Source organism: Bombus affinis, chromosome 10 (genome assembly GCF_024516045.1).
Source record: "Bombus affinis isolate iyBomAffi1 chromosome 10, iyBomAffi1.2, whole genome shotgun sequence".
NCBI classification, from domain to species: Eukaryota; Metazoa; Arthropoda; class Insecta; order Hymenoptera; family Apidae; genus Bombus; species Bombus affinis.
The window spans coordinates 3,232,395-3,254,176 of NC_066353.1; the positions used below are offsets into that span (position 1 = coordinate 3,232,395).

At 37.3% G+C, this 21,782-nt stretch overlaps 3 long non-coding RNA genes across 4 annotated transcripts; 1 reads left to right on the forward strand and 2 right to left on the reverse strand.

Moving 5' to 3' along the window:
• Positions 1–376: 376 nt before the first annotated feature.
• LOC126921489 (uncharacterized) lies at positions 377–1,513 on the reverse strand. Its single transcript, XR_007712352.1, has 2 exons — positions 1,370–1,513; positions 377–1,294 (listed from the first exon to the last, which is right to left on the reverse strand). It is a non-coding gene; the product is annotated as an uncharacterized LOC126921489 (long non-coding RNA).
• Positions 1,514–3,434: 1,921 nt separating this feature from the next.
• Positions 3,435–6,873, reverse strand: LOC126921485 (uncharacterized). 2 transcript variants are annotated; one of them, XR_007712349.1, is made up of 4 exons: positions 5,847–6,873; positions 5,696–5,749; positions 4,557–5,627; positions 3,435–4,477 (listed from the first exon to the last, which is right to left on the reverse strand). It is a non-coding gene; the product is annotated as an uncharacterized LOC126921485 (long non-coding RNA). The 2 variants fall into 2 exon arrangements; XR_007712348.1 differs by having other exon boundaries at positions 3,435–5,627; positions 5,847–6,013.
• An 11,848-nt stretch (positions 6,874–18,721) lies between these two features.
• Positions 18,722–19,301, forward strand: LOC126921487 (uncharacterized). The gene is made up of 3 exons (XR_007712350.1): positions 18,722–18,856; positions 18,952–19,005; positions 19,074–19,301. It is a non-coding gene; the product is annotated as an uncharacterized LOC126921487 (long non-coding RNA).
• Positions 19,302–21,782: the final 2,481 nt, after the last annotated feature.

Genomic DNA, 21,782 nt, shown 5'->3' on the forward strand with positions numbered 1-21,782 from the left:
TGGAAAGCTTAATTTGTTGGAGATAGTAAAATCCGTGGGTTTAATACATATTTATAAAGCGCATTAATGTAACCTAAAGAATATTCATGAAAATCTTTCCGAGCGCTCTCCCGGCGTCTCGCGTTTCCACATCCGCTTCCTATTTTCTAGAAAACAGAAGTAATACGCCAAGAACTAAAGCCAGATGTTAGAATGCGTACCGATGCAACTTATAATCTTCCTTATTCCGTGTTGTGATTTTCTTTAACGGTATGGTAGAATGTCGAGGCGATATATCCACCTTTGTTCCATTGCAAGCTTTTAGATGACGAAAAGATAACGAACGAGATGAAATTATTTATTATTATTTATTATTATTTAAAGAGAGAATGCAGAATTCCAAGATGCTTGATGTTTGTTTATTTTGTGACATTTAGAGAATTCTACAGTTCGTAATATACTAGTGATTAATGCAATTAAGATTTAATAGCTTCTTCAAAAGATCGTCGTTATTTGCTATTTATAAAGTCGGATTTATTTTCCTTTCCGTCTCCTGCACAGATACTAAGACATACGAAGGAATTATAATTATTGTGTTCATGTTTATCGTTACATTAATCAGTTATAGTAATGATATACGTTGCACGTGACTTTTGTGGCGGGAACATCGCAAAATTTCTCAGGTAAATAAGAACATCTCGGTGAATTCTTGAAAATGATCGAGCAATATTGCGAGGGAATTTTATAAAGAAATAAAAGAATTTCTTATCAGTTCTTTCACAAGCATTACATAATATCCTGACATGATAATAAGAGAAATATGTATAAGAGGCTGGACAAATATTTCCTTCATATTCTTGCCTCTTGACATGTCTCTCTGCTTTATATGCATATGTAACCGCCACATTATATATACTACGTATGACAATAATATCACTAAAAGTAACTTTAGTACCTCTTGACAGTTATGTAATACAATTTCAAGACAGTTAAATATATATTATATTTTATTTCTTACTTAGTTCAGTTATGTATTTAATATCGCTAAAATCAAGATCTTCTCTAAATACTGTCGTTATCTCTTCAGCTTCAAATTTATTTACCATTACAGGCTCTTTGTGAGAAAAAAGATGAATAAACTTTATTCCAATACGGTTAAAAGATAAAGGATAATGATGAAATTAGTAAATTCAGTCAATAATATAATGTCATTATGATCTTACTGGGCACATAGCTGCTACCTGAGGGAATCTGCATCGTCTGCTGTAGAAGGTACTACACTTGGATGGATCCTTCAAAAGACTAAAACCAACAACTAAAGTAAAAAGTTAGAATATCGCTTTACATAAAATTATAAGCAGAAATAGTAAATAAATGAAAGTATCCTCACTGCCTCAGCGAGTGTTATAAAACAACGTGGTATCGAAATGACGGAGAAAAATAAAAAGAAATATTTTAATCGTTTGATACATGTTTTCTTGTGTACAATTCTTGGTGTATTCAATATTGACGTGCCCACACTTCTACTTTTTATACACAATCATCATTCAATGTCGCAGAACATATAGATAAATGAAAAAACCATTACACATGTTTTATGCGGCTATGCCAACATTAAAAACAATTTCTCGTGACTGGTGCGTCACGATTTACTGTTTTACAATTTATTATTGCACGAAGTAATAAACTTCGAATACAGAATTACGAAACATATTTATCATTTATCAAATGCTGATCAATAGCAACAGAAAGATGAAACAACAAATATTTCTGTTACTGTCAGAGACAATGGAAGAGATTGACAACTTTCAACTATGCAATGCTGCATTTTAATATTGTTACTGTTAAAAACTTTTCTTTAATTCATTACTCATATACAAAATACGAAGTAAAATAGTAATAATATTTGTTGCTTATCTAGACAGCTGTTTCTGCTTATCTTTACTTCAGCTATTATTTTAAAGTGGCAAACAGACTTAATAACTGTTCCATGTTTCTCTATGTCGAATTTTTGCGTGCGATATGAATACTGCGCTCATTATATATTTCAACACTATTATTTATAGTAAGTTACTACAATAGATTAAATCTATCGTTATGAATTTGTCACGAATAGATAATATATCCACATAATTTATTTCTCTAGCAAGACATATATAAAAATGCGTCGATATAAAACACAAAGTAATTCTTCTAAAGAGTTAAACAAATAGAAAAGCTTGGGAAAACTCAGTATTCCAGAATAGTGTGACAATAATATTAGTCCGTGGACATCGTATTATTTAAATCTTTTTATTTATGAGAAGATGTATGAATACTTAAGTCCTTCAGACATCTTTAATGACAAAACGAGTTTTCCATGTTGTTCAGGTTGTAAATGTGTCAATTTCAAAGCTATTAAATATTGAGCACAATATTAAAAGCAATAGGAAAGACAATGATGTATTGTAAAACAAATGCTTTATTTTTTAATAATATTTATTTACACAAGAAGTGTCAATAATGGACGACAAATTCCATCACAGTGCTAATCTTCCATCTAATAATATATGATATAATAGTATAATATGTAATATCATGTACATATATTTATTTTTATTCCTCTACTGCGAAATTTTCTAGAGAAAAATATGCATTATTTATTAACGAAATATATTATTGATACATATGTTTAAATATTTACAACGTAGCGTTTTGATTGTCGAAGGGAAGTAACACAGCTCAAAATCATACGTTAAAAGTACTAAAAAAGTTACAATACTGCAATATAATATTAAAAATCATGAGAAGGTAATATCATATACAATTCATTATTGGCCAATTTTTAATTGCATACGAAGGGTACAGAATTAACATAAGCGTGTCATACTTCAGTATTATATGATATGAATCTCTGGCACATATTTCTTATACACACGTGGAATAAGCCATTGGAGAAAAATGTTATCGATTAATAAAAAATATAAATTCATATATATATCAATATACATACATATAATATAACACAAAAGTTCAAAATACTTTAAATTATTAGAAATACTACCACAATTCCTTTATCAAAATTTTGATATATATTTATATTAATATAAGAGTTCCCTTAATATGCAATATTACATAATTGTCCTTATGCCATCGAAGACATAACTAAGTAGCCTGTTAAGACGACAAGCAAAAAAGAAAAACGGCTTCAGTGATGTATTCATTTTGAAGCGTATTCAGCTCTTGGTGCAAGACGATGCAATATCGATATTTTGCTTCGTATTTATACTATAGAATTGAATTGTTCTTCGTTGTGAAAATATTTACGAACACTTATATTTAATAATAAATTTTTATAACTGTATAAATGATTGTGTAGATACATGAGGTCACGAAGTAATAAAATTTGAGTACACAAAATTTGAGTGACGTAAATAGATAAGTGAGAACAATAGTCTTGATTAAAAAGCGGATACTCCAAAATCACACATGAATATTTATTAAAGAAGATAAGAACTCTTTTATTACAATTGTTGTCACAAATCTATACCTAACGATTCACCACCTTGTGTATAAGTGTAGGTATATACAGTATCATTTACGTATGAAAATTACAATGGCGAATACTACCTTAATCTATCAAGACCATATAAAACTATTCTTAAATTCTTAATCTTTACCATAAAATCTAATCATTTTACAACCAGAACAGATAACTTTGTTGATGTGATGTTAAATTGCCAAAGAATAAAATAAAGAAACGAAGACAAGAATTCGAAATTTTCAACAGTAAAATTTTAAAAATTATAGTGGCCGATGAAGATATGATTAAGTAATTGTAACTAATTTTTAGGTACGATAGGATTTCCAATTCCTTTTGATAATTTACAACTTAAATACTTAAACTATTTTCTGTTTCATTAAGCAAAAAGGTGCCTGAACTGTCAATAAGCTTTTATGTTGCCAAGTGCCGTAAAAGAAATGCCAGCATAGCGATTCGTAAATTGTGACAAATATTATCTGCTTTGCTTTTATTTTCTTTCACTTTGATTTCGAAACGTAAACGTGTTTCAGAAAACAAAGGATTTACTAAAGGAAGATTAATATCATCGCGTATAAATACGCATCGCGTTGTGTCCCGAAAGCGATACATTTTGAATAACATAAAAGTGATCGGGAATATTTGAGAGTTAATTTTCCTTTTGTTCAGTCTTCGTCATCACTGTTCCCGCATAAAAGGCAATGAAACACGAACGGATCAAATAATCAATTTTCTGAACAAAGATAAATTTAAATTAATTGCCGTCTTAGTCAAACATTGTGCTAATTTAAAATGAGCAAGGTGTTGCCGTAAAGCTTATTTATATATAAATCCAGAGGTATCCAACTGGTGAATCCTGGTATTTCCGTTCCATTATCCTCTCATAATGATAATTAATCGCGCAGAACAATAAAACGTAAAGATCAAAAGACAATAACAATAATGCAATGCCGAACGTTCCACTTGACTTCATTTTATCTGTTAATTTAACGATATGAAATTGTTTCCTGAAAAACGATATTCGTACTCGGATTGCATGATTGACTGGAAAACATACCTGCCAGATAACATTTCGTGTAAACTCGGTCGATAATCATATTGTACCCTTTGGAACACGTGTTTACGTAGTTGCGAATACGCGATCATATCGTAAAGTACATAAACGAAAAGGAATGCTGTTTCCTCGTTGAAGTAGCAAGAGTCACGTGAAAGTACCGCGCACGGGATCATTTCGCGGATATACGACTTTTGCAACACCCTCGACCGGGGTGGAGGGAGTTCGGCTTGTTGGGAAAGTTTCACGACTTAAGCCCTATGCTTCGTCTTTCTTCTCGTTCAGGGAACAAGCCGGAGACGGCGTATCTAAGGAAATCCTTAGCCAGGTATCACAAAGTTATCACAAGACAATGGAGAGCAGATCAGGTAACTTAGTGAGCAGCGCAAAATCGAACTCGAGGGCCGCTTCTGCTAGCGCAGATAAAGTTACCCCCTTAGTCGTTCTTTTTCCTTTCCTTCTCTTCATTTCCCTCTTACACCATTCCTCTCTTTATCCTGTCGCTCTCTCGCGTTGAAAAGCAGTTTCTTTCTTTATTTTTCCCCTTCCCATTCTTACTTCATGTCCTCCCCTCCTTTTTCCCTTCCTCCTTCGCTATAAGATACAACTTTCCTATTTCCTTTGGCGTTTTCACCCGAACGAATAAGAGAATACGCGTTCCAAAGAAAATCTTGGTTTCCACAGTGATTCTGATGGAATGTGCTGAGGTCTGATATTTTTTCTTCAACGAAGACTCCTCTTCGACAGGGGAATTGAATATTACGGGAAAATGAAAAGTTCGAGAAGTTAGATTCGAAAAGAGAATCGTTCGGACTCGATAGACGAAAGTTTCGATGTACTTTAAACTGCTACTGATTTTTTTTCTGGTCAAGGAGATCATTAAACAAATTGTGCGGAATCCATTGTTATATATTGCATTTTCTTATTGCAGGCTCAGGGAAATGAATATTTGAACGAATTTAGTATGCTTTAAATATGCTCTATTTTCTAATACTGCTCAATCACACAAGAAAAATTTATAACAGTGATGTGCCATATCGTCATATATATTTATCCTTGGATCATACAGACTCTCTAAAAGAAAATATTCTCGATTAACAAATTGTATTATTGGTTAACATGGTCAAATATTTGTAACGTACTATACAAATCGGGTGTATATAACCAGGAGCCGGGCGCCCATTTTTACAGACGCACTAAAAAATTTATATATATATAATATATATATATATATATGTAATTGCTTAAAGCCTTAATTAATATTTTATCTGTAATATAATATTTTCTACTTACCTTAGCGTCAGCCAGCGTAATGAAGTAATCTGACATGAGAATAATAGCGAAAAGGAAGACAAAAAGTCTCACCAATTGATTCATATTGCTACCTGATTGATTCTCATAGCAATATTGTGCTTCTTATATATACCGCAATGTTTAAACGTTTTCACATAGAAATAGATTTATGAACCGTTGCGTGAAGCAATAAAATGAGCCTTTCGTGATAATCGTAGAAAATATGTAATATAAACTTTGTGTTAGAAATATATTAATTTGTGAAGTAGTAAATTTTGCTTATAAAGTCAGGAATAACAACAAAAGCGATAATAATTATTATCCAGGGATGCCGATATTAATCTATCAATTTTATTTACGAATGCCTAAAATTAGTGAGCAAGAGTTTGATCACGCGCGCAGAATCAAATTTTTCTTTTGTTCGCCTCGCAAGTTCTAGTTACAACGTTGAAATCTTCCATAGTAATAAGGAACAGCCGAAAAATATGTACCGCGATCCTCGGTTCTGGACCGCCATGAAATCTTCCAGATTTACATAAGGGCCTCATTTGCATGAACTTATTAAATTTTTACCATGAGTAGTAAAACATCGTACGTAGATACGAGTAAAACTACCAGCAGGTGGACTTAATGTGTTTTAATACAGGCTCCTTTTTTACGAGCGAACTCCCAAGCAGCAGAAAGCGTAAAATTTCTCGCGTCTGTTATATTCCAGCCTTAAATTTGCGTAATGACAACTTCCACTACCCCACCGCCGTTTCTCTCTTCAAACCTATTTCTTTTTGCCTACTTCCCACTCTTCCTTTCTTTCCTTTCTTTCTCGTTTCCCAAGTTTTCGTTCACATGTTGGTATACGGTCCATCCAGTGTCGTTCGTTATGTTCCGAGACTTCTAGCTTAAATGCGCATTCACAATGAATTCGACGCAATTCCGATTTGCCACGTCTCGAGTCCATGCAAATACTCGTTCTTAAACAAGGTGGCAGGAAAGCATTGCATCAAGGATCAACTCCTTTGTTCGCCAGTCGGCTTTATAGTCTCTGTAAGAACAATAAAATCGAATGGCATGGGTTTCGTCGTGCGAATTTAAAAGGGTAAATTGAACGCTGGTTAAGCGAAATTTGCATTAAACTGGGGGACGATCTCATTGACGAAATGCTCGGCGATGAAAAAAATTATTACTCCCGGTCCCTTTGATAGTCCAGCGAAACATCTTTACGAGTGTTAAATCGTAATTAAACTTCTGCTAAAGTTCTATTTATTCCCATAAAATTATAAAAATTGCAAAAAGGTATAAGGGTAAATTATTTTATTCCTTATTTCTGATATTTATTCAATATGCAGAAAATTAATACTATTTAAGTATTATTGTACTTTTGACGAGCAAACGGGTTTCAGCTCATGCGTGTCGGCCGTTTATTTGTTGTCATAACGGCCAAAATAACGCAATTTATGGTTACGACTGCAATTTTATGGACATAACTGCGAAGTTATAATTACGCGTTTCTTGCGCTGCTGCTCGCGCCAAAGATCCACTTTACGTACTGTGAACTTTCGACCGTGCGCCACTGTATTGCTTACCCACGGCAACGTCGTAAGAGGCCGCGATAATTTCCGCCGGAACAATGAAATCGCGCTTCAGAGATACAACACCAATAAACCAACTTCCTTGATAATTTAAATGCTATAACTATCAACGTCAGATCTTTATGGTAATTTCGTGCATTGAAACTTCCGAAACGATAACACGCAACTTTCCGAATTGCGCTCGTGATTCTTTGGGAATGAATTTGACTTTGAAATTTCATTGAAATTTAATCTATTATTATTGATATATTTTAACAAATCAATATCGATAGAATATCATTAGCATGAAGTAGGACAACCAACCAATTCCTTGTTGACCAGAAAATTATTTATGCAAATATTATTCCGTCGCGAAGAAACAAGATCCGAAGGTTACCATGCATAAACTACCCTCTCTTGAACATGTATTACCTAACCGGCGTGTGTATATTAGGCAACGATTTATGGATTAGGAACTTCGGTCGAACGGAGTTGTCGAGACGCGTTTCCAAACTACGTAATTAAGCAGTAGCTAAGAAGACGCCGAACTTGAACGCAATTATATCCTGATTTTGTTGCTCTCAAGTTTCAACTGCGTAATAATCGATCGTAGAAAATTAATCGTTGCAACAGATCGAATGAAATAAAACGAAACAAATGGAAATATATAAAGATTAAATATTTAATTATTCAAATATCGGTTTTCTATTTTATGCATACATATTTACCTACATGTTTATTATCTAAACTCTGAAGTTAATCAATATAGTGTTTCGCTTGCGGAGTTTTCAGATTTTCTCGAGGATCGTCTATATCCGACGCTATAAATTCAGATCATCGAAATGGCAGTTCAAAGAGTTCCGAGTATCTGATCCCACGACTACCAAGGTTGTCAATACGAAGCTCCTAAGTCCGAAGGTATCGGTATCATGTAGTCTGGGACCAATTTCCTCTTGATCAAGTCCCACGAGTTCAGTTACGACTCTATCCTCCATGAATTCCAAAGTCACCTGTATCTAGTTTCGCGAGTAAGAGGTCGCCTCTCGTCGGATAGGTCTCCGTTGCACAACGGAAACCTAAACCCTTCGGCAATTACAAGTTCAAGGCAATCTAGTAGTATCTGTCTATCCTGTGAATCGCGGGGACGTCTATCATTGCGATCGATAAAGTGGCGTACAATCCCCTCGAACTCGATCCTCGAATTCGAATTTACCATGATAAAATGAATCTCTGCGACTGATTAAACGGTCTCGGTGGAAGATCGAACAATCCAACGAAGAATACGCGGAGGTTACAAGGGATCGATCTTCAAAGAAACTGGTCACACGGAAGTTCGACAGTAGAAGTTGAGCTGCGTGGTAGCTGGTGCGCGTTCAACGAAGGACAATGTATCCCATGCAATTTACCGTCTCTCCAAACTTGAGGAAACTTGCGCCCGTAAGGAATAACCTGGCCCGCCCTGTCGGTGGCCCCTACGAGTTTCCAACTAGTTAACATTACAGTGCCGCGTATATAATATTCCATCTCCGCTCCGTTTCGACTTAAGCGGAGGGCAAAGCCCTCTCGCCTCCTTTCTCGTCCCCTTCTTCACCATCCGAATCCCGATGTCAAGGAGAGAGCGCGTTCTATGGATCGTCAAGAAAATACGCGACCGAGGGTGCAATAAAACGCGCGAACGCCTCCGGATGGCATAGAAACGGTGCGGTCGCCCTAAAGAGGAAACCAATAAGAGCCCGAACTCTTCATTAAAACTCGACGAAGCTAGGTGGAGTGCGACGTCAGAGCGAGAGGCGACGACTAAAAAGTCGTGGATGGCGAACAGGCTTAGAGGAGGGAGAGAAGTAACCCTTGAGCACCTCTCCCGGCCGCCCACTTTTTTCCAACCTTTCACCCTTTCTCTTTTCCTTCCTCTGTTTTTCTCCATCTCCCTCTTCCTGTTCTCCCCTTTCTATCGTTGATATAAACCTAGAAGCGGGATATTAAAAGTTATTCCGGCACCGAATAAAATATCCAAACTTTTCGCGACGAACTTTTCACCAGCGATGGTCTTCCATTATCCCGACTGGCGCGTTCACGAGAGAACGCGCTCGATTCGGTGGAACGACTGCTGGCGCTGCTGCCGGTGTTCGTCGAAAAGAGGGGAGAGGGGACGCTGTGCCGGCTGCTCCGTCTTTCAAGAAAGAGAAGACTTCTTCATAAGCCTTAAATGAATCTTCCGCGGCCGGGCTTTGGTCGCCTTCGCTTACTTTATGCCGTCGTATATTCTTCCGGCCGGTCTTATCGCACGACATACCCTAGGATTACTCCGTGAGAGAATTTGCCGGAACTTTGCTTATGGCTGTACGTGTCTGAATGCTCCGAAGATACGTAGAATTCTTAACACCGTCGCCCGGTACCATCCATTCCGTTTCAACGCACGTAACGCACCGTTCCCGTAACAAGGTGGCAATTAAAACGATAACACTCGGCACAGAGAATTTTCCTTAGATTCGTTTGTGAACTGATGTCTAGCGATCCTACGAGTATAGATAAGTCGTCCAAAATGGAGATATTAGTGATTAAAACATTACGATTTCTACGTGACTTTCAGATCTAATGAATTTATAAAATTTTCTAATTCTTTATCAGCATACCATTTTCATTTTTTTGTAAATACAAATTCATGCGAACCTTCTGACACATTCACTCAAAAATTGATAGAGTATTTTGATGGATATAAAAATCCCGGCGTTTGATCCATCGCTTCGGCGAGAAATGATAGATTTATTAACCGACGATGACAATGTCTTCTTTACAAATTTTATCTATAGCATAGTATAATAGAAGCGGAAGCAGCAAAGATTTATAACGAAGAAGCGTCTCAAGTGCCTAGGTCGAGAGCCAGTTAAGATTTTAAAGTAAACGTATTGTCACGGTTCAGAAGTCGAAGCATCGATCGTCGAAAATTACTTTGAAAAGCATCTGTTTTCGTGATCCGATAAAAATGACGAAATAAGAGCAAGTATCGAGTACCAGAATCGATTATGCTCGAGAAAGTCACCGGTCTAGTTTGAGAAGAAGACCTAGGTCGATCAGAAGTGAATCGAAAATGACGTCGAAGAAAGGATATTGAAACGGTGTTGACTGAAGATGAAGCACCATCTTCTGGGGAATTTGAACCAGTCCAAGGATCTGCAGAACTCTGTAACAAAGACAGTCTAGAGGCGTCAAGTAACAAACACTCGGTTACCGAGAAGAGAAAATAAGAACCCGAACGTTTCACGGAACTTTGTATCCGTGCACACCGAGTATCCTCGTACTTGCTTCTTGCACGGACGTTTTTCTCATCGCGTATATAGAATCGTCGGCGAACGAAAAATTGTGCAGGTAACATTGTTAGCCTGTCGCGAGTGATCCACGATGAAAAGTTCACACTTGATGTTGCATCGATATCCAGGAATTGGGTTAAAGGAAAAAAGAGAGAGGGAGGATATTTTATTTGTTGCTAGTTGACGTAACGTGTTTCGGTTAATCGGACTGATATTTTTCATTAAAATTTCATTTCAACCCTAATTAGATCAAATGTAACTATATTCCACAATCGCGCCTTCGAACAAATTCATCGCTAAAGTCGTATAATATTTCGATATTTTCCGACCGCGTTTCCATGTTATCGTCTTTACATTACGCTGCATGTTACTTACGTGATATATCAAAGGGTCCGCCGTTCTAAATACAGAATTCAAATGTAAACCAGCGATATTAAAATATTGCGTTACCGTGCGTGCACTGGTGCACGTGTATATCCGTGTACGTGTGCATGGTGCAGTGCGTGTATCTCTATAAACATTAGTAACGCGGCGTGCATCGCTCAAAATACAGTGCAAGTCAAATAGAAATCCTGCCTCCGTTCGACTACCGGTTGGAAGTTACAAACCTGCGCATACAAACATTAATTTAAACGACATACTAAGGAAAAGCTAATAGCCAGCTCCCTCTGTCTACGATTATTAACAGTCTGCGCTTTCGAGTAAAACATCGTTTTGATGTTTAACCTCGATGTTTCTCGTTGTTTATTGGCATTGTATAACTAATACCTTAACAAGCTTTATAACGTTAATGTCTTTATTGTTCGTAATAACGTAACGACATTGTTTATGCTTCTCAAAGTTTACAAAGACAACTTGAAAGTATTGTAGATATGTCTGGGAAGAGATCCTCGTCGGCACGATATAGTTTCGACTGCTTTCTTCGAGTAGCTTTAGAATGTTGTTCACAGACGCGAACAAGAGTATTAGAAACTTAAGTTTGACCGGTGTCGAACAGTGATAATTGAACGGTTGACTTTGCAGAAAGTTTTGGTCGCCGAGCGTTCGGCTGCGCCGCTAGTTTCGCTGCTATTGATCAATACCGAAATATTAATCATATCGGTGCGATAGGAAACTCGCAAATAAGAGGCTCGCGGCGTTGCAGGGATGGCCATGTTTGCACGACAAACGTTGTCCTTGCAACGACACATTAATGTTCGAAATTGCTGTTTTGACAGGTACTTTGCGCTTCCAGGGAAATATCGAATATTCATAGTATCGATCGGCCGAGCGTATTCCCTTCGCTGTTGCCCACGCCATAGTCTTCCTAAATTGTACCTCCCAATCGCGACCGTCTGAACGTTGAAATTCCTTTTCTCTTTCGTTCCCTACCCATGAGTTTTCCTACGCTCTCCCGTCGTCGACCTCGCCTCTCGCCTCCTCCTTCCCTTTTCACCCCTCTCTGTTCCACTCTTTTTTTCATCGTTCCCGCTTCCAGTCTTTCCCTCCGCCTGGTAAATCCACAGGGACTCCGTGGGATTTGAGCTTTACGGATTTGCGGCGTGCCATGTCGAAGTAGAATACGTCTCGTGAGGTACGCCATAGTAGTCGAACTCCGCGTCGGATCAGACGGATCCGTTACTTCGCCCTTTTCTCTGCAATCTTCGCGCCGCTTTCACAAGGAACCGTTTCGAATTCCCTTTGATCAAGGCAACATTTGTCTCGCTATCGCATAGATTCCCAGACCGTTTCTGTCGTTTCGCTCTTCTCAATTCCTTTCTTTTCTCCATTTTCTTTTCTTTTCGTTTGTCCCTTCGTAGGTCCCACTGGTATGCAGCAAGTGTTTTTATCTGCAATGAGAAAACGTTTCGATCGTCGACAACCAATAACTTTGAAACGGTTTTTAATTCCTTCCACAGGTTTCGACGTTTTCGTTCGGCGCCCAGTACCGTACGTTTTATTATTTCTCCATGAGAGAAACTTTCTTGCCAGTCTATAACGGACAAACGATTAATTACACCGTCCGAACGACGAAAAGTTAAACTTACTGAGATTAATCATCGTCTCTGTGGAATTATTTCTCGGATAAATTGTTTTGATATATTTGTCCGTGCGTATAGTCAACTTTTTCCGTCGCATTCGAAACTTCGTCGAATGTTTCGTTTATTATTATCGTCGCGATTGTTATCAGTAGAGACGGTAATGTTTAAGAGCGTAATTTTCGCCTAATGAAATCGTAACCGGTTGAAAATTCTGTTTGAAGTTGCTCGGTGCAATTCATTGCACGGGACTACCGTAAGCATAGTCGTTGAAAATAATTATACATATACAAATCGGACTGACGGCACATTTCGGGAAAATCGTTGGGTAATGCCACTGGCACGTCGACTGAAATTTCCGAAATGTATTTTCCGCCACGTGAATTTATCCGAAATGTAATGCAGCCGTATAAAGAATTCGCGATGTTTTCCCCTCTTTTTTATCAGCCTGACAGCTTGTAGTTTATTTCGTTTTGATCGAAATTCCTCACGATGTTTCGGACGCAGCGTTGCCGGAATTCAATCGAAAATCGCTACAAAAAAATATAGATGTAATTTTTTTGATTTTCGATAACCATTGAACATTTTTCATACTTATTCACCCCGCTGGTTTCTTTCCAATTTTTATTTCCCTTCGTTATTAAAACTGATGAGCATAATCGCGGAATGCATCGCACAATTGTGCGCACCGCGATTCGAATCAACCATAGTACGTAAATCCCACGGAATAAAATTGTGCACGAACGGAATTTCCCAGGAATTTTTAACTAATACCGACGATTAAAATTATTACAGTTGCATATTGACGGTAATGTTAATTAATTCAAAATTAATTATCTTATATATCCCGGTTCATTTCATTTCCAAATACCATGTATTTACTGCTAATATTTTCATTTAATTTATATCGATCGATTTTAAAGGATTTCTATATTCCATTGAATCAACAGTAGTGGCTTTATTTAAAGTTTTATCAATTTTATCTTATATAAAAAACATCTGCGAGAACTACACAAATCTATTATGGTTATTTGGTTCAATAAGCGTAGTTCATTTTCACATTCGCAACATTTCCCTGACACTATTGTGATTGATTCGAAAATTTCAATAATTCTCTTTCAATGCTTTCCATCAGCATTTCTGTCTCCATCATTTCAAAATTTTACCAAATAATTGGACCAGATTTCTAGACCACAATTATGAGTCATTAAATATATTCAGAACGCTCAAATTCGCCAATATTCGAAGGTGAAAATATTACCACTTGATCCAAAGTTCGTGTGGCGCATTTCAATCAGTTCGAGATAAATGTTCTAGACTGGGTCGTTTGAGTCGGATGAGTATCGACGTCCATCGTCCATGTTTATCGGTCTCACGCGGTCCGCATCGATCTGGATTGGAAATACGTCCGAGCAATCAAAGATTTACTTTTTTTACTTGACGAATCAGCTTATAACCACTTTAAGTGAAATTTTTTAATTAATCCTAAAGGAGGAAAAGAGAATAGATGTTGTCGAACAAGTACTCCACCCTCCTTTTTCTTTCTTTCTATTTCTCTATCTTTTTGTTTTTGTGAGTCTAATGCACAGTAAATACAATTAGTCACATTTTCGTCCATGTTGTCAATCTATGTCGTGCGATCAGTTCGATGTCTTCTAACTTCATCATCATTAAACAATTTAAAAGAAACTCTAAATGAAGTCACTGTCACTGGGAGATGTCCACTAGGAAATTATCGTATTGTCAATGCTCTGCCATCACCGAACGGAATTCTTATTAATTCGATAAATGCCGGAAAATTTTAATTATTTCGTTTGTCATCGCGCTGCGGTTAAAATAATGTATGTATGATAATCCCGAATTATAGAAATAATCAGAGAATTGTACTTCTACTAGGAGACATTATATCGGTATCATAAAGGAAATTATATTTTGATTAACTACACCACATTTATAAATGTATATAATCCCCTATTGTAATGGAATAATATTAGGAACTCTCTATATTTATCGTAATAATATTAAAGGAAATTGCATCACATGGATATGATTAAAAAGAGAGAAACAATAGTGATCCCGTAGCGTTTATCTCTCTCAGATGACGCTGCGGTAATTACCGGAAATGGACAAGACTTTTCTAAGTTGGAGCTCGCACATGGCCCTCCGTACACGCGTTTCCCTTTAATTAAACGCAGGAACGTTTCGCGGTGGATAATTAAATTGTCTCAGTACGCTGGCCGATCGGTCACAAAGACACGATCTCTGGTATGAATAATGCAAAACGTCGTGCGGGGAACGGTTTTAATGGAGCAGCTTTTAATTCGCTTTTTAATAAGAAGGGACTTTCGCAGCCTTTGCGACCGGGAAATCACGTGCGCGCCCGTTAATGCACCGGTCATTAATGCTACCGGCGTTGTCTTATCCTCTGATCTTGCATACTCCGAGGACATAATTTATATCCGAGTACCGGGGACGCGTTTAATGACGTGTAATCGAGTTTCGTGGCGGACGCGGCCGATTTTGTTGATTTCTTCTCAGCTTTGATCTCTCGAGGTCGCGTTCTAAGCCACGCTGTCGCGCTGAAAATGAAAATTTCATCGCACCTTGAAGTTCTCATAGGTAACGCGAAAGATAATATTAAATGTATGAGAAGAGATGATAAGATAAGATTCTCGAGATTTTTTAGCGTTGGCGCTAGCTCATAGGTGACAACTGTGCTTTCTATTAACGGCGAGCCTCGATGGTATTACAGATCATAGAAGACGCAATTTTTTTCAATGAAACGTTGAACGTGCCGAGTAACGTGAAACCGGCGCGCCTTAATGGAATCACCCTTTAATGTGTATTCTCATAAATACCAAGTATCGAGATGCATGCAGCATAGAACACCGCATACGCGACCATTAAAGCGTCGGTCGTTAACGCTGCGAACGTCGCCTTATCGTCGATCTCGCATTCTCGATGATTATAATTTTGTCCAGCTTGCATTTATTCTAAATTCTACGCAAAATGGATCAGCATTCTGCGAGTCTCGAGTAGAGAGAAAGAAACGAACTCTCCGCTGCTTTTTAAACTTGAAAATTAGAATATCTTAGAAATTGCATGAGACCGAGCAATTATATCCTAGAATCTGCAGGTACGTAAATTCCCCTAAAAATTGCATTTTATTTTTTATTCAAACGCTAAAAATTGGAAAATAGCACGGAGACATCACGCAACCGACACGTGGAGATACTCTAACATTGTCGTTGACTCTGGCGTTCGCGACAACAAGAGCTGCGCGCAAAATTTCAACTTAATCGGAGGCCACCGTGAGAGACGTCTCGTAATTTTTTCAATCCCCACGGTGACTTTCTTTATCCGGTAACGTCGGAATGTTGCATGGGGGCTACACGTCTCTCAAGTCTGTCGGGGAATCGCTGCATATTTTAACGAGATGTCTTCCACGTGAAACGCCATACGACTCGCGTACTTAATTATTTATTAGTCAGGAGTACTTTTACCTTTGAAGTTGCGCCGCGAGCTGAATGCAGCCATGTATGCCAGATGTTCGGAGACTTCCCTGAGTCTTATATTTTGCGGCCGTGTAGGAAGTGCATGAAAATGTACAATAAACATGAGTTTATGTACCAGGGCGACTCTTTCCAGCACATAATAGGTTCTTATGATTACTTATATATTAGAGGCTGAACATATCGTTGTGAAGGTAGATTGAGTTACAAGCAAGTAACTCATGCTCCTAGGGGAATCTTGAAATCGCTGGAAAAATGAAATAGTACTCTTTGCCGACTGACAGACAGATATATGTATATAGTGTTTTGAATCATCGGATTTCCCACTTCCATGACAGACTGTCTACCTTGTCAGCGCTTATAATCGTGGAACATGCCGGTGAGTATTTAGTACGTTTCGCTTAAAATAATTTCGTTGAAATTTGTTGATTTGCGTGAAACAATGTTTGATTGTGAACTTTTCGATAAAGTATTAAATCTAAATGCAACAATGTTTCGTTCGGCACCAATATTTTCGATTCCATAATGCGTTTAGTCGTTTCGAGTTGCCTGTTTTTCAAAGCTGTCATTCGGAATAGCTTCCGATTCAATTATAGATATGCGAGAAAAAACAAAAGAGCAAAGAGGGCAACGAACGTGTCTTTCGTATAAAACGTCTGGCGACTGCCCAATTTTCAGTCACTAAGTTCCAACAGCGCGTCGGCAATCCGATTGAGACCAATCAGAGGTCAGAATTCTTCTTTCTCTTTCTCTCCCCAATTTTTTCTCTTTCTCTATCTCTCTTTTTTTATCCTCGGCTGAAGGGTAAATCCACTGAAATTGCGTCGTCGAATAACGCGAAATATAATGCCGGATAATAGACGACGGGGTGTCTCGCTGAGGTTGGATAAAACGTGATCTCTCGCCGGGACATTTTGATTTTACACCCAGGCAGATTTATCTTGCAAAGGTCGGGCTTGTATTCGCGAGCCACGGATCTCGCGAAATCATCGTTCGAATCAATATTTCGCTTCGTGTCGCTTTTATTTCAGCCGAAGCTGTGTCGCTGAATTCAATATCTCCGATCAAGCAGCTGTTTGTAATTGAAAAATGATCGGCGGCTCCCTCTTTTATCCCGTCGTGAAACGGACGTGTAAATCTGATTTTTCGCTGCTCGCGAAATCACTATACCACAATGGATCACGCCGATGAATAAACATCGATCGACCGTAATAATCGGTTCGCGCATCACTTCTCGAATCATCGATGTGCTCGCGAGTAGCTTATCTCCAATTTATGAGATGCTCGTTGATGATTTCGATGCCCAAGTGACCGTGAAAAACTTGATCGCGCATTCAGCAGAAACGCGATCAAAGAACTTTATCGATCGTGTAATGGAAATTACGTGAAAGCATGCTAGTCGCAAGGAATCTGTTCTAAATTTCATTGCAGTGTTCAAAATTATGTAAATGTATTTATTAGATACAAATAAACACAATTTATATAGATATACAATTTACAACACAAAAAAGATACTGTTACTATTGCACAGTTACTTGAAGTTATCGATTACATGTAACAGAAGAATTACTATATCCATTGAAATCAAGATTTCCAAGTACAACAAACACTCGCTTCATTTTCTTCAATTTTCCACTGCGTTGTTCCCTTACAATTAGTTTAGTAAGTGGAACGCTCCCTAATACTCACAACAACTGGGGAAGGTTCTGTCAATGACTTTGCGCTTCCAGTTCACGCAGGAACCTTCTCGAACAGTAATTAACTTGCTACAAGGTATCCAGGTTTGTGAGAGTTACTTATCGTTGCATAACGAAAATTATCCTTAAACCTAAGGAAATGGGAGTTCTAAAAAATACGTCATATGTTATAATGACAGTTACAGTATAATATGAGAGGAATATTTAATTTCATTATAATGGGAGCAATTTGGAATTATCAAACAAGATGACAATAATCGATTGAATAACTAATTGGATTCCTCTATTGATAGATGTGTAAAATACCAAATATCACAAATATTACTACATTATATTAAGTACCCATTGCTAATAATATGGTCAGCATATAGAAATTTCTCGTATTTACAAATATATTTCAATGCAATTAATTATAATTAATTAATCATAAATTAACTTAATTAGTTAAAATTTAATATACCTTAATAGTTTTAAACGGCTTCACTTTTCTCCCGTTCCTTTTCCTCCTTTTTTTCTCTTTCCACTTTAGTATGGACTAATTTTAGGCATTCGTAAATAAAATTGATGGACTAATGTCGGCATGTCTGAATAATAATTATTATCACTTTTGTTGTTATTCTTGACTTTATAAGCAAAATTTACTACTTCACAAATTAATATATTTCTAACACAAAGTTTATATTATATATTTTTTACGATTATCACGAAAGGCTCATTTTATTGCTTCACGCAACGGTTCATAAATCTATTTATATGTGAAAACGTTTAAACATTGCGGTATATATAAGAAGCACAATATTGCTATGAGAATCAATCAGGTAGCAATATGAATCAATTGGTGAGATTTTTTGTCTTCCTTTTCGCTATTATTCTCATGTCAGATTACTTCATTACGCTGGCTGACGCTAAGGTAAGTAGAAAATATTATATTACAGATAAAATATTAATTAAGGCTTTAAGCAATTACATATATATATATATATTATATATATATAAATTTTTTAGTGTGTCTGTAAAAATGGGCGCCCGGCTCCTGGTTATATACACCCGATTTGTATAGTACGTTACAAATATTTGACCATGTTAACCGATAATACAATTTATTAATCGAGAATATTTTCTTTTAGAGAATCTGTATGATCCAAGGATAAATATATATGACGATATGGCACATCACTGTTATAAATTTTTCTTGTGTGATTGGGCAGTATTACAAAATAGAGCATACTTAAAGTAGACTAAATTCCAACAAGCACTAGGATAAATATATATAACGATATGGCACACCACTATTATTAATTTTTCTTGTGTGATTCAGTAGTATTAGAAAATAGAGCATACTTACAAAAAACATATTCATGTCTTTTCCTGTGATCTTCACGTGTATCTGTCAAATCACGTGCAATCCCAGTAGGGTTAAATGTCAACCACGTCGCTAAGGAAGCCATGGTAAACCGGTCAGATTTCTCGCGAACCGTATAATGACGTCCCTGAAATCGGTATCTCAGGAATTCGATAGCGTGTGCTACAGCGATTGTACATCAGAAACCGCAGGGAGCAGTCGTTCGAAGATCAGCTGATTCCCCGCGAGACTTCCAGCGATGGTTCAGCCTTACCCCTTTCCCTTCAGAATAGTTCCATCCCTAACTTGTATAACCGAGGTTCTTCGACCTCCCCCTATGTTCAGCCAACAGCCATTCCCATTCTGCACTATTCCACACGCCATTCGCTTGAAATTTACCGTCCGGCAGATTGCGAGAAACAAACGGTTCCTCTGCTCACTTTCAAGACTGCTTGAATCCCGATTCAACGGCGAACTAACGGCTCTGCGCTTTTGGGAAGAAGCTTCGTCGTTGCCTCGTGATGCGGTTACTGGTAGAGAGAAATAAACTTACTACTGGATAAAATAGAAAACCACTGAATGGTGAATAGAATGGTGGACCTCTATAAAATGGAAAACTGTTCTATAGAATTGTTCCACGATTTCCCAGTTTTTGTCAAAATTGTAATGGACTCCTCTTTTCCATCAAGCAATATTTTGATTTCCAATTAAAAATATTTTTCCGATTCGAGAGATGAAAGTATATCATATAAAGTTTGGATAAAATACAAGGAAAATAATGTTACATGAAAAATTCTTGCAAACTCATTTTGTCCCAATGTTGGAAAGGTTCATGTTTATCTTCTTTTCCGAACTGTTTATTGAAACAGCGCTGGTTATGTTTCCGCACCTGGCTACATCAAATAATTCAACAATTTCGTGTTGAACAAAGGCAAAAGCAGAAGCTACGGAGAAAGAGGAAGACAACATATTATTTATCAAATCGGACTGTATATCGGTGACGATCGAGCACGAGAGCATGAAGAAACAAGTATTGTGCTTGTAAATTCTTATTACTCAATCTGTTCCGGAGATAGATGAAACGAGAGCTTCCTCCGTTGACATCCGGCGGCTATCGTGCATAAGAAAAGTTGGTCGTTGCCTTCGAGACATGAACGCGGAACGTACGGTGAACGAGGTCGTTGAAAAGCGTATAGGAGGTAGCCGTGGTAGGTTTACATATCACGGGGAAAGATAATTGCCTCTTACAAGAATCATGCGATAAAATACACAAATGTGCATGGTGTTCATCCAAAAATAATACTTTCGGAAATTATATCTCCAAAAATACTACCTTAAAGAATATATACAGAAGCAATCGCATATACTAAAACCGTCTACACGATGAAGAAGAAGAAGACACGAGAAAAATGAAATTTTACTTGAAACTTCAACTTCTTGACGCGTTTTCTATTGACTTTGAAACAGCGTTGTCTGTAAAATGTGTTACAAGCACGCTATAACAAAGTGGATGAAGTGGATGAAGTGGATAGAAGTTTAAATGAAATATCGCGGACAAACTTAATCCAATTTAACGTCAAAACCATACCAACGTTCTTTTTCTCGTCATACTCTTGTATTACAAATAACGGAGGAGGATTTCGAAGTTGTATCACCGCGAGTTTGTTCCGGTAGATATTCCTCTGGCTCGTGTAAAAGGATTGATGGCACGGACCAGCCGGGACAAGTGATAATCGATGTTCGTTCATCGATTAGGCGTGAAAAGCGTCGGCCAAACGGATAGGCGGTAAGTGAAGGGAGAACGAAAGAAAACTAGAAAGGATTTATCGAATTCGGGAATGGTGGAGTTAAGATAAAGTCTTGGTTTTTCCTTATTCCGGCACGCCAGGCACGGGACTTGTAAAGTTCATGGAAACTAACTTGAAACGATAGACCGACGCACGCCTCGGCTCGAGGCCTCGTGAAGAGAAAAAGAAAACTAGTATCGCTGTGCTTAATGAAAAATTGCTACCAATGTCAGCGTTCTTAACGTAGCTACATTTTATTATCACGATTCAATATTGACTTTATTATCCATTAAGTTTCTATAAGTTAAACTTTATTTTCAAAAGATAAACAAATATTTAATATTGTTAGCAAATTGTTCATTCTTCGTTATCGAATATCGAAAATGTTTTAATAATAGTTTATTACGAGCGTCAAGGTTACAAATTAACTTTGTTTAATTACCTTTGAAGTAGACGCATTTATGTAGGAAAAAAGGAAAGAAAGATTGTCCATGGATTACTACTATCCAACGTTGGACTTCATTCTGCCTGCTCTTTAGAATCATTTCATCTTTTTATATTGGATTTCCCTTTATCTCTCCTTTTCTAAAGAGAGCTGCCGAGATATCTTATCCGATAAGAATTTTAACTTTGGTCGGGGGAGTATTAAAGCATTCGCTTATCTGATCCTGCCGTAGAACTTTCGAAAAAGTTTCCTGCCCTTCCGG